We start from the raw sequence: 13,178 nt of genomic DNA on the forward strand, positions 1-13,178 counted from the left end.
AATACATAGTGTAATTCTGTGCTAAAAAAATTTAAACCCTATAATACTTAATCAAAATGTCAAAATTTAAGCAAATTGTTCCATAAATTGTTGTGTCATAATATTTTAAAATATTGTATACTATTCAACTCATTTTAAAAGTATAAGGATATTAAAAATGACCACAGTACAAATGAAGGTGTGAAAAGGCAGAACAGAAAAGTGCATACACAATTACCGAGGCTTTATTTCATTATAAGTAAGGTGGTATATATTTTTTTCACTATAGGCTTGACCTTCTTGTTGAGGAACTTGCAAGAAGACCATGATGAAGTGGAAGGAGATTGTTCACAAGAAAGATCATTTATAAAGACTAAGCCAAGGGTTGTTGCTGGTGGATTCCCAGACAAATATGTCTCTGAGATTAAAGAACTAAAACACTTTGTCCTGGCCACAACCACAAACCATAAGTAACAAATGAATGAAGCCTTAGTTAGCTCAGGACTAGGTACTTCTGAAATGTCTACCTTACTGATCAGAGTCTTTTGGGTACAGAACAGATGATAATATAAGAGCATGATGACTTGTTGTTCTGAGTAATATTGGGAAAACTGGGGCACTCTTGTAAATATAGAAACAGAAGTAATAAAATCTTTCATAACATAGGAATGCAACTAGCAGTGACTAATGTCTTGTGGTTCTTTCTAGGATAATAAAATGTAATGTCTATGAAGTTTGGCCTGAAAATGAATTCAGCTATTTCAGGAACATGGTCTTGGACAATTTTGTTGACACCCTGGCAAAAGAAAGATCATTTGGGCAAATCATTAAATTAGTCTTTAGAAAGTAAGAAATCCTGAGTTTGTGAAATAAAGATAGCATCACAGGTCTAAGGGGAATCTAAGCTGGTACAAGAGGAAGAATTGAAATATAAAATGTGTACACAAGGATTTTGAAAAGAGGTTGGATGGAAGTTTTGCAATTGGAAAATCTTTAGTTGGAGAATGGAGCTGAGGCAGCCAGTTTCATTCTGAATTCTTGGAATGATCTAAAATGTCTCCCCTTTAATTTGGCTTTTTCAAGGCCTTTCTTGGGGGCTCAAAGAATTGTCAGTTGCTGAGGGGTAAATTAGAAGCCCTATATCTCTGAAATATATTGGATAGAAGTTCTACTTTATTTTAGTTAGACTTAACATCCCTTTAGTTCAAGAACAACTTTGGATTTTGGTAACATCTTTAGCAATTATTTTATTCCTAGCCTAAGATTGTTTCTGCTTTTGAAAACCATGATGCCATCTTTATTTCACAAACACAAGATTTCTTACTTTCTGAAGACTGATTTAATGATTTACAAATGATCTTTCTGAAAATCATGGAATCCCTAGGTTCTATGAGTGAGAAATAACTACAGCAAAACAAAATAGAAATAAATCTATTTTTTAATGCAAATCACTTGCAATTTTTAAAGTATCAGGATATATACACTCTGAAGGGGATGGAAATTGAAAATCAACTTGTGTTTGTATTAATATTTTTTTAAATAGATAATCTCCCAGTGATATTTTGTTCATAATTATTTGATCTAACTGGCTCTGATTTAGTGTATTGGCAATGTCTTTAGAAAGCAACAGGACTCAGGAATGACATGTCTTTGTATTAAACTCAGAACCACCACAGAACCACAAATAGTAATCTAGTCAATGGTTATCTCTTATCTTTCGAAAGTGTAGCTCTTCCATTTAGCGTGGGTCTTTTTTGAATTAATTTTTAGTGAAATGCTGGCAACATTAACTATGAGTCTTCTTGCTTGGAGAAAATGACCTACCAGAAAAAAAGTATGAGCTGTTATTAATATTATATAGAAACACCACAGTTTTATTAAGTCATCTGCTCTCTTGGCAAAGAAAGAAAAACCCAGTTTAACTATTGGCCATCAACACATGGAAGAGTTGCTAAAATAAAACCAACAGACTTTTGTCATAGCAAGCAACCAAGATTAGCAACTTAGCCCTCTGAGAAAGTTAATGAAACACATTGAAGTGAAGTGAAGTTGCTCAGTCGTGTCCAACTCTTTGTGACCCCATGGACTGTAGACTACTGGGCTCCTCCGTCCATGGGATTTTCCAGGCAAGAATACTGGAGTGGGTTGCCATTTCCTTCTCCATGGGAACTTTCCGACCCAGGGATCGAACCTGGGTCTCCCACATTGTAGGCAGACGGTTTACGTCTGAGCCACAAGGGAAGCCAATGAAACACATTACTGGCCATTATATATTTCAGTGCCCAATGCTCAGACTTCTGGTTTCCTATCTAGAACACTGTCCCTCTTATTTATTATTTTCCAGATATCTCTAAAATATAACAATAACAGCAACTCAAACACAAAATATCAAAAGTGAGCTATTTCCCCCAAAACATATACATACCATTTTAAATCAAGCAGATTGTATGCATATGTTTTTTTATATATATAACATATAAAAAATTTTTCAAGGCAGAATGTAACTCCATTTATTCATTTTAGGCTACAAATTTATTCTATTTGTAAAATAGACTAAAAACTAAACAAATAAGTTTAAAATGAAGTGTTCATAATGTGAAAGTTGTCATAGAGTTTAACACACAAATATCTAAGTGTCACTCTCTGAGATCAAGTACCTCATAATTTAACAGAGCTGTTAACACAATATCTGCCATCTTAGGCAGCATATGTTTAAGTGCCACAAAGAGAGAGGAACAAAGAAAGGAGTACTTGAAAATGGCACTGACCAATGAGCAAGATTTCAGTGTACTGCAAGGGCATTCTGGATGGGACATATTCTGAGCCACCATGGAGAAGCAGGAAAGTACACAGCATATTCTGAGACTCCTTGGTTTCCATAGGAGAGTAATAAGAGATAAGCTAGGGACATGTATTGGTTGGTATCCCCTATTTTTAAAAAGGAAGCAAAGAATCCAATTCAACTACTGGCTACCATAGGAACAGAAAACATATAAACAATTGTGATGGATTACATATAAGAATTAGTTCTGGACAAAACTCTGGATGAAATTTTTCTTTGGTTCCCACACTCTTCCCTGTTTAGTGTTCTAAAGCTTTCCTTAACCCTCTTTTCTCAATGTCTGTTGTTTTTATTAGATTTGGGACATTTTAATAAAATTTTTAAAATGTACTTAAATCTTAAGTCGCTGCATGACAAAATTATGAGGGTTCTTAATCCTCTTTAACATATACTTCTAGCTCCTCACTTCATGGATAATTGCAAAATTCTGGTTAACTTCTTCAACTGTTATCTCAGGGATTTTCTCTGTGTAATTTAAGTGTTATTAAGAATGAAACAGAGAACTCAAGCATAAATCAGTAGGTGAATATTAGCAAGCGTATTGATAAGCTTTCCCAGATTCCTAAACTCAGTTATCACATGTAGGGTTAAGGTTTGCTGTGTTACCCAGCACCTTAACCTTTCAGGTAGAATTTTTCTTTCATATCTATGTAAATTCCTAGGAGTAAAATTATAAACATGTAGAAGTAAAAATCCTCATTAAGGAAGAAGTTCTCAAGTACCTGGTAAGAGAGACTGGAATATTTATTACTGGGTGGTTAGCCTACATTCATTATAAACTAAACTCCTTTCCATAAAAGCTAGAGCATGAAAACTGACTTATCCAACCTTCCTTACAGCTACAGATGGCCATGTCACATTCTTCTGGCCAAAGAAACTGAAGCAGAAATCTGCTGAGAAGCATCTGGGAAACTTTTGCTTCAATGATTAAGGGGACAGAGAGAGTTGGCAATGCCATTTTAGGACTAGAGCATGAACTTGGTGTCTAGAATAGGAGCAATATGATCCAGAGAACTTCAAAAATTCTAGATCTAATATTTTTGAGCTGCTGAACAAAACACCAGTTACTACATATTTCTTGCTATGGGAGAAAATAAACTATTTTTACTCAAGCCACCATTAGCAGAATTTTTGGTTATTTGCAGCTGAAAGTACTCCTAATAACAAAAGGCTGGTGTCAGAATCAATTGGGAATTTTTCTTTAAATATATCTACCTCAGGGTTGGAATAGGAGGGAGTGGGAGTGAGGCACATTAGCAAAAACATAAATATGCATTTCCAATTGCTATTATTCCCTCCTCTAACCCCTCTCCCATGTCTGGATTAATTTTAGACATGGAGAAGAGTCTCAAATTTCATCAAAATATACAGTAATCAAAATCTCACCTTCTAAGTTATCCAAACCAGCTCAGAAATATCCACTTCACAATGAGGCACATTAATAATCATCATTTACAAGCATTATTTGGAGAGACAAATAATTATTGAGCACTTTTTATGTATATATTTTTGCTATTATTTTATATATATTATAATTTTTATATAGCTTTAAGAGATAGATTTTTTTTATCTTTACCAGACTTTCTTGTTCCTTTGCTATTGAAGAGTCTGAGTGGCAAGAAATTGAGTGATTTGTCTTTACTTTTTCTAGAGAGAAGCAGAACCAATATTCAGACTGAGATATACTTATGTTTTTTCATTACTATAATGTATCTTTTATAATTTTAAGCCTCTTTATGCTTTACTTTTTTTATATGTATTTGATTACCGACTAGTAGAAGTTTCAGTTCAGTTCAGTTCAGTCATTCAGTCATGTCCAACTCTTTGTGACCCCATGAATCACAGCACGCCAGGCCTCCCTGTCCATCACCATCTCCCGGAGTTCACTCAAGCTCACGTCCATCGAGTCAGTGATGCCATCCAGCCATCTCATCCTCTGTCGTCCCCTTCTCCTCCTGCCCACAATCCCTCCCAGCATCAGGGTCTTTTCCAATAAGTCAACTCTTTGCATGAGGTGGCCAAAGTACTGGAGTTTCAGCTTTAGCATCAGGCCTTCCAATGAACACCCAGGACTGATGTCCTTTGGAATGGACTGGTTGGATCTCCTTGCAGTCCCAGAGATTCTCAAGAGTCTTCTCCAACACCACAGTTCAAAAGCATCAATTCTTCGGCACTCAGTTTTCTTCACAGTTCAACTCTCACATCCATACATGAACTGGAAAAACCATAGCCTTGACTAGATGGATCTTTGTTGGCAAAGTAATGTATCTGTTTTTTAATATGCTATCTAGGTTGGTCATAACTTTCCTTCCAAGAAGTAAGCATCTTTTAATTTTATGGCTGCAATCACCATCTGCAGTGATTTTGGAGCTGTGTAAATCATAAGATTTTTTTTTAAAGAAAGTGAAGGCGGAATATCATGGAAACTCAGTTTCCAAACTTCTCTTCTTGCTTTAAGTTTCTTACACAAAACAGATATTCTAGTTGCTTTATGTTTTAATACAAGTGATGCTGCCATTTAGTTTCTGATATTTCAGTTCACAAACGGTTCATCAATCAATTCAATAAAATTTGGGGGCACATTGTGTGGAAATCTGTCTTTGAGAATGAAATTTGTGATTAATAGGGCTTATTTTAGAGCTTAATTTTGAGATGGGGAAATTGAACTCCAGAGAATTTTGGTGAAGAGCTATAAGTTCTAGAGTTATAACAAGTTTCTTAGCATCCGGAGTAATACCATTTTAATTATGCTATAATTATGGATCTTCCACTTGCTGGCTGTGTGCTTTTGACTATTTAGCCTCTTGAGTTATTTTCCCCTTTCTATCAAATGGGATGGCAGTAATGATATCTTATGTGAATGTGGTTTTTTTTTTTTTTTTTTTTTTTTGTGAATGTGTTGTAAGAACTATTTCTTATCCCTCTCCCAAAAGACCTGTGATTTTGATTCAGGAATCTCACAGCTTTAGAGTGGCCCCTCTCTCAGGAGTATAGCCTTAATAGTCTAAATCAAGCTTAGGAAATCATCCATCCCTTTGGCAGTAGTTGACACAGAGGTGAACATAGGATCAATTTCTGGGTATTGAGTCTAGAGAGGACATTTGTATGGGGAATAAATCTGCCTGTAAAATCTTTGCACAACTGAAGAAGATATCACCAACAAGGTGAAGGAAGAAAATTATAGAACAGTATAACTTCTTAAAATAGATACAAAATTTTTTAACAAAATATTTCACAAGCAAATTCAGTAATATATAACAGGAATAATATATCGTATCTTAATGCAAGGATTGGTTGAATGCAAGATTGGTTGAATCTCTGAAAATCAATCAGTGAAATTCACCATATTAACAAAATAAGAGAGTAAAAGCATGTTATCATTTCAATAGTTGCAGAAAAATTAACTAATGAGCTCAGCAGTTACTCATGATAAAATTCTTAGTCACTCAGTCATGTCTGACTTTGCAATCCCATGGACTGTAACCCACCAGGCTCCCCTGTCCATGGAATTCTTCAGGAAAGAATCCTGGAATAGGTAGCCATTCCCTTCTCCAGAGAATCTTCCTGATCCAGGGATCAATCCTGGGTCTCCTGCACTGCCGGCAGATTCTTAACTGTCTGAGCCCCCAGGGAAGCCCCAGTTTTGATAAAAGTTCTTAGCAAATAAGTCATAAAATGAAACTTCAACCTAATGAAGGCAGTTGCAAAAACCGTACAACTAACATTATATATATAACTGTAAAATTAATTATTTCCCCTTAAGATCAAGATGTCCACTTCCATCACCACTAATTGAATATTTATCATAATGCAGTTCTAAAATTCAGAGAAGGCACTGGCACCCCACTGTGGTACTCTTGCCTGGAAACTCCCATGGACGGAGGAGCCTGGTAGGCTGCAGTCCATGGGGTCCCTAAGAGTCGGACACGACTGAGAGACTTCCCTTTCACATACCACTTTCATGTATTGGAGAAGGAAATGGCAACCCACTCCAGTGTTCTTGCCTTGAGAATCCCAGGGACAGAGGAGCCTGATGGGCTGCTGTCTATGGGGTCGCACAGGGTCGGACACGACTGAAGCGACTTAGCAGCAGCAGCAGTAGCAGCAGTTCTAAAATTATAATAGGAAAAAAATAAGAGAAAACAGGCATATACATTGGAAAGGAAGAAGCAAAACTGATGCTATTTTCAGACGGCGTTATTGGACCTACAGAAAATCCTAAGGAATCTACACAACAATTTCTACAAGTAATAAATGGATTTAGAAAGTAGTAGAATACAATGTTAAAACATAAAAATATATCTTATTTTTATATACCAAAAGAAAACAATTTAAAATGAAATTAGCATGTTATTTAAAAGTGTCAAGCATTTAGGAATAACTTTAACAAAAGATGTGTAGATGTTATCTTTGAAAATAATATAATATAGTTTAAAAATTATGAAGATCAAAATAAATGGAGAGCTGTACCATGTTCATAGATGAGAATACTCTAAGATATTAATTCTATTCAAATTAATCTATAGATCTAACATAATCCTAGTCAAAACTCCAGTAGGTTTTGTAGATACTTAAAAGTTGATTATGAAACACATATGGCACTGCAAATGACCTAGAATATTCAAAGCAAGCCTGAAAAAAAAAGTAAAATTGCAGGATTTACATTATCTGATTTTAGGGTTTACCACAAATTTGCAGTAATAAAAAATTAAAGTCACAATGAAATGGCCAAACTATAGAGAGATCAACAAAATAAAACAGAATGTTCCAAAACAAATCCACAGTTATGTAGACATTCAACTTTTCACAAATGTGACAAAGAAATTTGATGGGGACAAAGTGTGGATTTTTAACAAATAGTGCTGAAACAATTAAATCCATGTGCAGGAAAAAAAAAATCTTAACTGCCCTCTACTACCACTCCCAAAATTAATTAGAATTTAAAAGGAAAGCATAGGGGAACATATTTGTTGCTTTGGTTTAAGCAATGATTTCACAAACAGATCACAAATAGCAGTGGCTCAATAATGTTATGATAAATAATTTAGATTTTACTAAAATGTAGGACATGCACAACCAAAGATACCATTACAAAAATGATTGGGCTAGCCTAGAGGAAATATTCACAAGGCTGGCATTTAGAATATGTAAAAAGACCATTGTTGTAGCTGTTGCTCAGTCGCTAAGTCATGTCCCCTATGTGATCCCCTAGACTGCAGCACACCAGGCTTATCTGTCCTTCCTTATCTCACAGAGTTTGCTCAAACTCAGTCCATTGAGTCAGTGATACCATCCAACAATCTCATCCTCTGTAGCCCCCTTCTCCTAAGTCTTTCCCAGCATCAGGGTCTTTTCCAATGAGTGCGCTCTTCATATCAGGTGGCCAAAGTATTGGAGCTTCAGCTTCAGCATCTGTTCTTCCAATAAATATTCAGAGTTGATTTAAGAGATCAGAGACCATACAACTTTATAATCAAAAGGACAAGTAATCCAGTTTTTAAAATGGCCAAGAGAGACACTGATGTATAGAACAGTCTTATGGACTCTGTGGGAGAGGGAGAGGGTGGGAAGATTTGGGAGAATGGCATTGAAACATGTAAAATATCATGTATGAAACGAGTTGCCAGTCCAGGTTCGATGCACGATACTGGATGCTTGGGGCTGGTGCACTGGGACGACCCAGAGGGATGGAATGGGGAGGGAGGAGGGAGGAGGGTTCAGGATGGGGAACACATGTATACCTGTGGTGGATTCATTTTGATATTTGGCAAAACTAATACAATTATGTAAAGTTTAAAAATAAAATAAAATTAAAAAGAAAGAAAGTGATTATATGTAAAAACAAACAAACAAACAAATAAAAAAATAAAAAAAATAAAATGGCCAAGATGTTTGAACAGACACTTTAAAAATAATTTATATGAATGATCAATAAGTGCAATTTAAAAGTGTTTGACATTATTAGTCAGGAAAGAAATGTAAATTAAAGTCACAATGAAACAGAGCTACCAGAAATGCTAAATTTAAAAAGACTGACAATATTAAATGTTGGGAAAGACATGGATAAACTGTAGTTTTCTTATATTGTTATATTGTTGTACAATTATTTTGGGGACGAAAAGAGTTCTGAAAGTCTTTTTTTTATAAAACTGAAGATACAGCTATCTGTTACCTCAAAAATTTACTTTCAGGTGTTACCAGTGATATCAAAGACCAATCTATTAAAAAAAAAAAACTTGCATAAGAATATAGCAGTTCTATTCTTGTTAGCCATAAATTGGAAATAGTTCACATGTCCATCAAGAGGACTATATCAACAAAGTGTGACTCATTTTTACAATAGAGTGCTGCTCAAAAATAAAAAAGAAATGAACTATTGAAACATGCAATAACAGATGAATCTCAAAAAACAGTAGACTGAACAAAAGAAAACTTATGAAAGAATACATACTGCATGATGCCATTCTAATGGAATCAGTCAAAACACACTATTGTGGGAAAAGATCAGAGCTGTTGTAAATAGAGCAGAGAAAGAAATTAACTGGTAGGAAAGACATGAGAGAAGTTTCTAGGGTGAAGGTAATGTTCTATATCTTAATAGAGGTTTGAGTTACATAGATATGTTATGTGTCAAAACTTTAGTATACATGTAAAATTTGCAAATTTTGTTGTTTACAAATTATATCATGAAACAAAAAATACTGTAAACAAATGCTTAACTTTAAAGATAAGCACATTGAAGTGTTCAGGAAGAAGTATACTTCTGTCTACTATTTACTTTGAAATGCATTAAAAAACAATACGAACTGATAGATGAAGAGAAGAATAAATAGACTGATGAACATGCAGTAAAGATAATGTGATGCCAATTATAGAATCTATGACTGGGGTCAGCATCCAATGTGTCTAATCTGAATATAATCTGGCTTCAGAAAGGTTTGATTAGCTTATTACCAAAATCTCTCCTTAATGGAAAATCTTTCAGGGCTATGCAACTCAGGAAATGCATGTTATTGCTCAACCTATCAGAATCTCCATTTGAGTACAGAGCCATTTGCAGTGGTATCTGATGAGAAGCTGTGATCCCTGACAGTGTCCAAGTGCGAGCATTTCCCTAGGACTCTTCTGAAAAACAGGCTTCTGGCTCATTGCTCAGTGCTGGCTAAAGACAGAACCATCTGGAAAGCAGATATAGAGTGATCTCTATTTTTCCAAGATTCAAAGGAAGGTGGAACATTTTTGAATGAAACCACGGATGTTATTCATAAAATCTGGGCCACATGAGGTTAAAGGCATATTGATTTCCAGGCTAAGGATGAATTGGCCATCTTTGGCCTTTCAGGAAAATGACCACAGATTAAGATGACGAAGAACAGATGCCACTATTTGAGGCTTCAATTAGAAAACCCTAAATGGGCTTAATTGGCAGGACAGCCATAACAACTGCGTCTTGCCGCAGATGGGCGGAAAGATGACAAATGTTTTAATGTGGTGAAGACAAATCCTGGGTCTAGTTGCTTCCGAATAAATGATCCAGTTTGAAAAGGTCTGAAGAAATAAAGCTTGCCAATACTTACCAAGTTCCAGAAAGGCCTTATATTTGACTGATTTCACTGTTTAAATTAGGTTTGAGGACAAAAACTATATTCTTTAGAGTTCCTTAATGAGAACATCCATACCTAGTAAAATGTTAGATAAAGCATAGACATAGTTCTGCCCCCAGCTTGTCTACAAAGCTTCTGCCTCCCTTTTTCTACATGTTCCTTCTTTTCAGCAGCCCATCTCCTCTACTGCCCAACAGCCTCATCATCCAAAATGCCCCAGACTCTGTGTGTGTGTGTGTGTGTGTGTGTGTATACACACACACTAAGTAGTAAGTGATAACTAACTAATCTTGGACTATTTGCCTTCACAGAAAAATCTCCAAAGTGTAAATCCATGAAATGCATCACTCTGTGCTATTCAACCTCATGGACTTTAGCCTTCCAGGCTCCTGTCCATGGGATTCTCCAGGCAAAAATACTGGAGTGGATTGCAATTTTCTTCTCCAGGGATCTTCTCAACCTAGGGAATCAAACCTGGGTCTCCTGCATTGCAGACGGAATCTTTACCACTGAGCCACCAGGGATAGCTGAGTAATGTTGGACTATTTGCCTTCATAGAAAAATCTCCAGAGCTTAAGTCCATGAAATGTATCACTAATAATTAAAATTCAAGCATCAGTGACAAGATGTAAAAATAGTTAAGGCAAAAAGCATTCAATACATGGTCATTTATTCATAAGGTAATTATTAATATCCCTTCTTTGAATATTTTTTCTAAGCTATAATGAGACGTACAAAGAAATGTAAGTTTAGTTGCCTTTGCTCTTAGAGTTTACAATTAAAGGAGTTAAGATATGTACATAAATAACTAAATATTAGATATGGATCAAATGCTTTTAGTCAAAGAACATAATCAAATGATACAGATTATGTGATATTAAAAGATCATATGCTCCCTAGAAGTTCAGCGAATGCAGAGAGACCTTCTAAATAAGGTTATTGCTCATGGGAGTTTTCAGGGAAGAAGCTGATTAAAGTTGTCCAAGAAGCCTTCAATTTATGAAGCTGGAAATCAGGAAAACAGTACAAGTAGAGAAAATGCCATGAGGAAAGGTGTAGAGAAAAGGCAGGTAGGGAGAATGGGCAAATTGTTCTTCTTCAGTCATCAAGTGGCGTCTAACTCTTTGCAAGCCCATGGAGGGCAGCATGCCAGGTTCCTCTGTCCTCCACTATCTCCCAGAGTTTGCTCAAATTCATGTTCATTGAGTTGGTGATACTACCTAACTATCTCATCCTCTACTGTCTCCTTCTCCTTTTGCCTTCAATCTTTCTCATATCAGGGTCTTCTCCAATGAGTCAGCTCTTCACATCAGATGACCAAAGTTTTGGAGCCTCAATTTCCTTGAATGCATAGTAGAGATCTAAGTGCCTATAACATCTATGTATTGGGAAGATTGAGTGACATAAAATCTATAAAACAGCTGCAGAGAATCCACACAGGCAAGCTTTAGGGAGAAATAATTTTCTGAAGTTGATATAATCAATGCTCACATCCCTGAAATAGTAATTTACTCAAACCATCTATTTTCAGGGTTACATGTGTGTTATGGGTCTGATTATACAGGAGTTCCCTCAGTCCTCAGCCAATGAGGAAATGGCTGATGTGTTTGTACCTCATCTCACCACTTGAAATGCAGTATTAACTCCCACCGGACTGTGAACCACAATGACATTGCCCACTGTGTGCATAATATGTTTTAGATAAAAATTTAGGGACTTTTTTAACCTTATGGAAGTGAAAAACTGAAAATATTCTGGTAAAAGAATCTTCCTCATAACATAATTCAAAGCAATCTTTTCAAAAGACTTATAAATATTAGAGTGTTATTTGCTTCTGCATGGTGCTGTTCATTAGCCCACCAAATACTATTGGCTTCATTTCTTCCTTTTCCTCAACGATACAATATTTTTTAAATCAACTCCTACATGGAAATTAAGTTGAGTTTGTTCTTTGTTGTCTACATGTGGCTCTCTCCTCATATCAGGTAGTTCAGTCTCTCAGTTGTGTCCGACTCTTTGCGACCCTGTGGACTGCAGCACACCAGGCCTCCCTGTCCATCACCAACTCCTGGAGTTTACTCAGACTCATGTCCATTGAGTCAGTGATGCCATCCAACCACCTCATCCCTTCTCCTCCTGCCTTCAATCCTTCCCATCATCAGGGTCTTTTCAAATGAGCTCTTCGCATCAGATGCCCAAAGTATTGGAGTTTCAGCTTCAACATCAGTCCTTCCAATGAACATTCAGGACTGATTTCCTTTAGGGTGGACTAGTTGGATCTCCTTGCAGTCCAAGGAACTCTCAAGAGTCTTCTCCAACACCACAGTTCAAAAGCATTAATTCATTTTGATGTTTGGCAAAACTAATACAGTTATGTAAAGTTTAAAAATAAAAAAATATAAATTAAAAAAAAAAAACAAAAGCATTAATTCTTTGGTCCTAAAATTCTACCATGGGATATGTTGGCTGCACTAAATTGCCCCTTCCAAACCCACATAGAACAGAACCTGTTGCCTCTCCTGGGACTAAACCCTAATCTGAACACTCACCAATGATATATTTATACAGTTTTTATATCTATAGTAAACCTTCATAAAATTTAAAATTAGAGACACAAGATTTGAAGTTTCCAAAAGCTTCCATGAAGATGTTTCTTTCCTAACGTAGGTGGTAGAAACTGAATCTCAAACTTCCTCTTAATTTCCCTAGCTTAATCAGAGGTCTTCATTCCCAATACAACACATGCTGACCAA

This window comes from Bubalus kerabau, chromosome 1, assembly GCF_029407905.1.
Source record: "Bubalus kerabau isolate K-KA32 ecotype Philippines breed swamp buffalo chromosome 1, PCC_UOA_SB_1v2, whole genome shotgun sequence".
Taxonomy (NCBI): domain Eukaryota; kingdom Metazoa; phylum Chordata; class Mammalia; order Artiodactyla; family Bovidae; genus Bubalus; species Bubalus kerabau.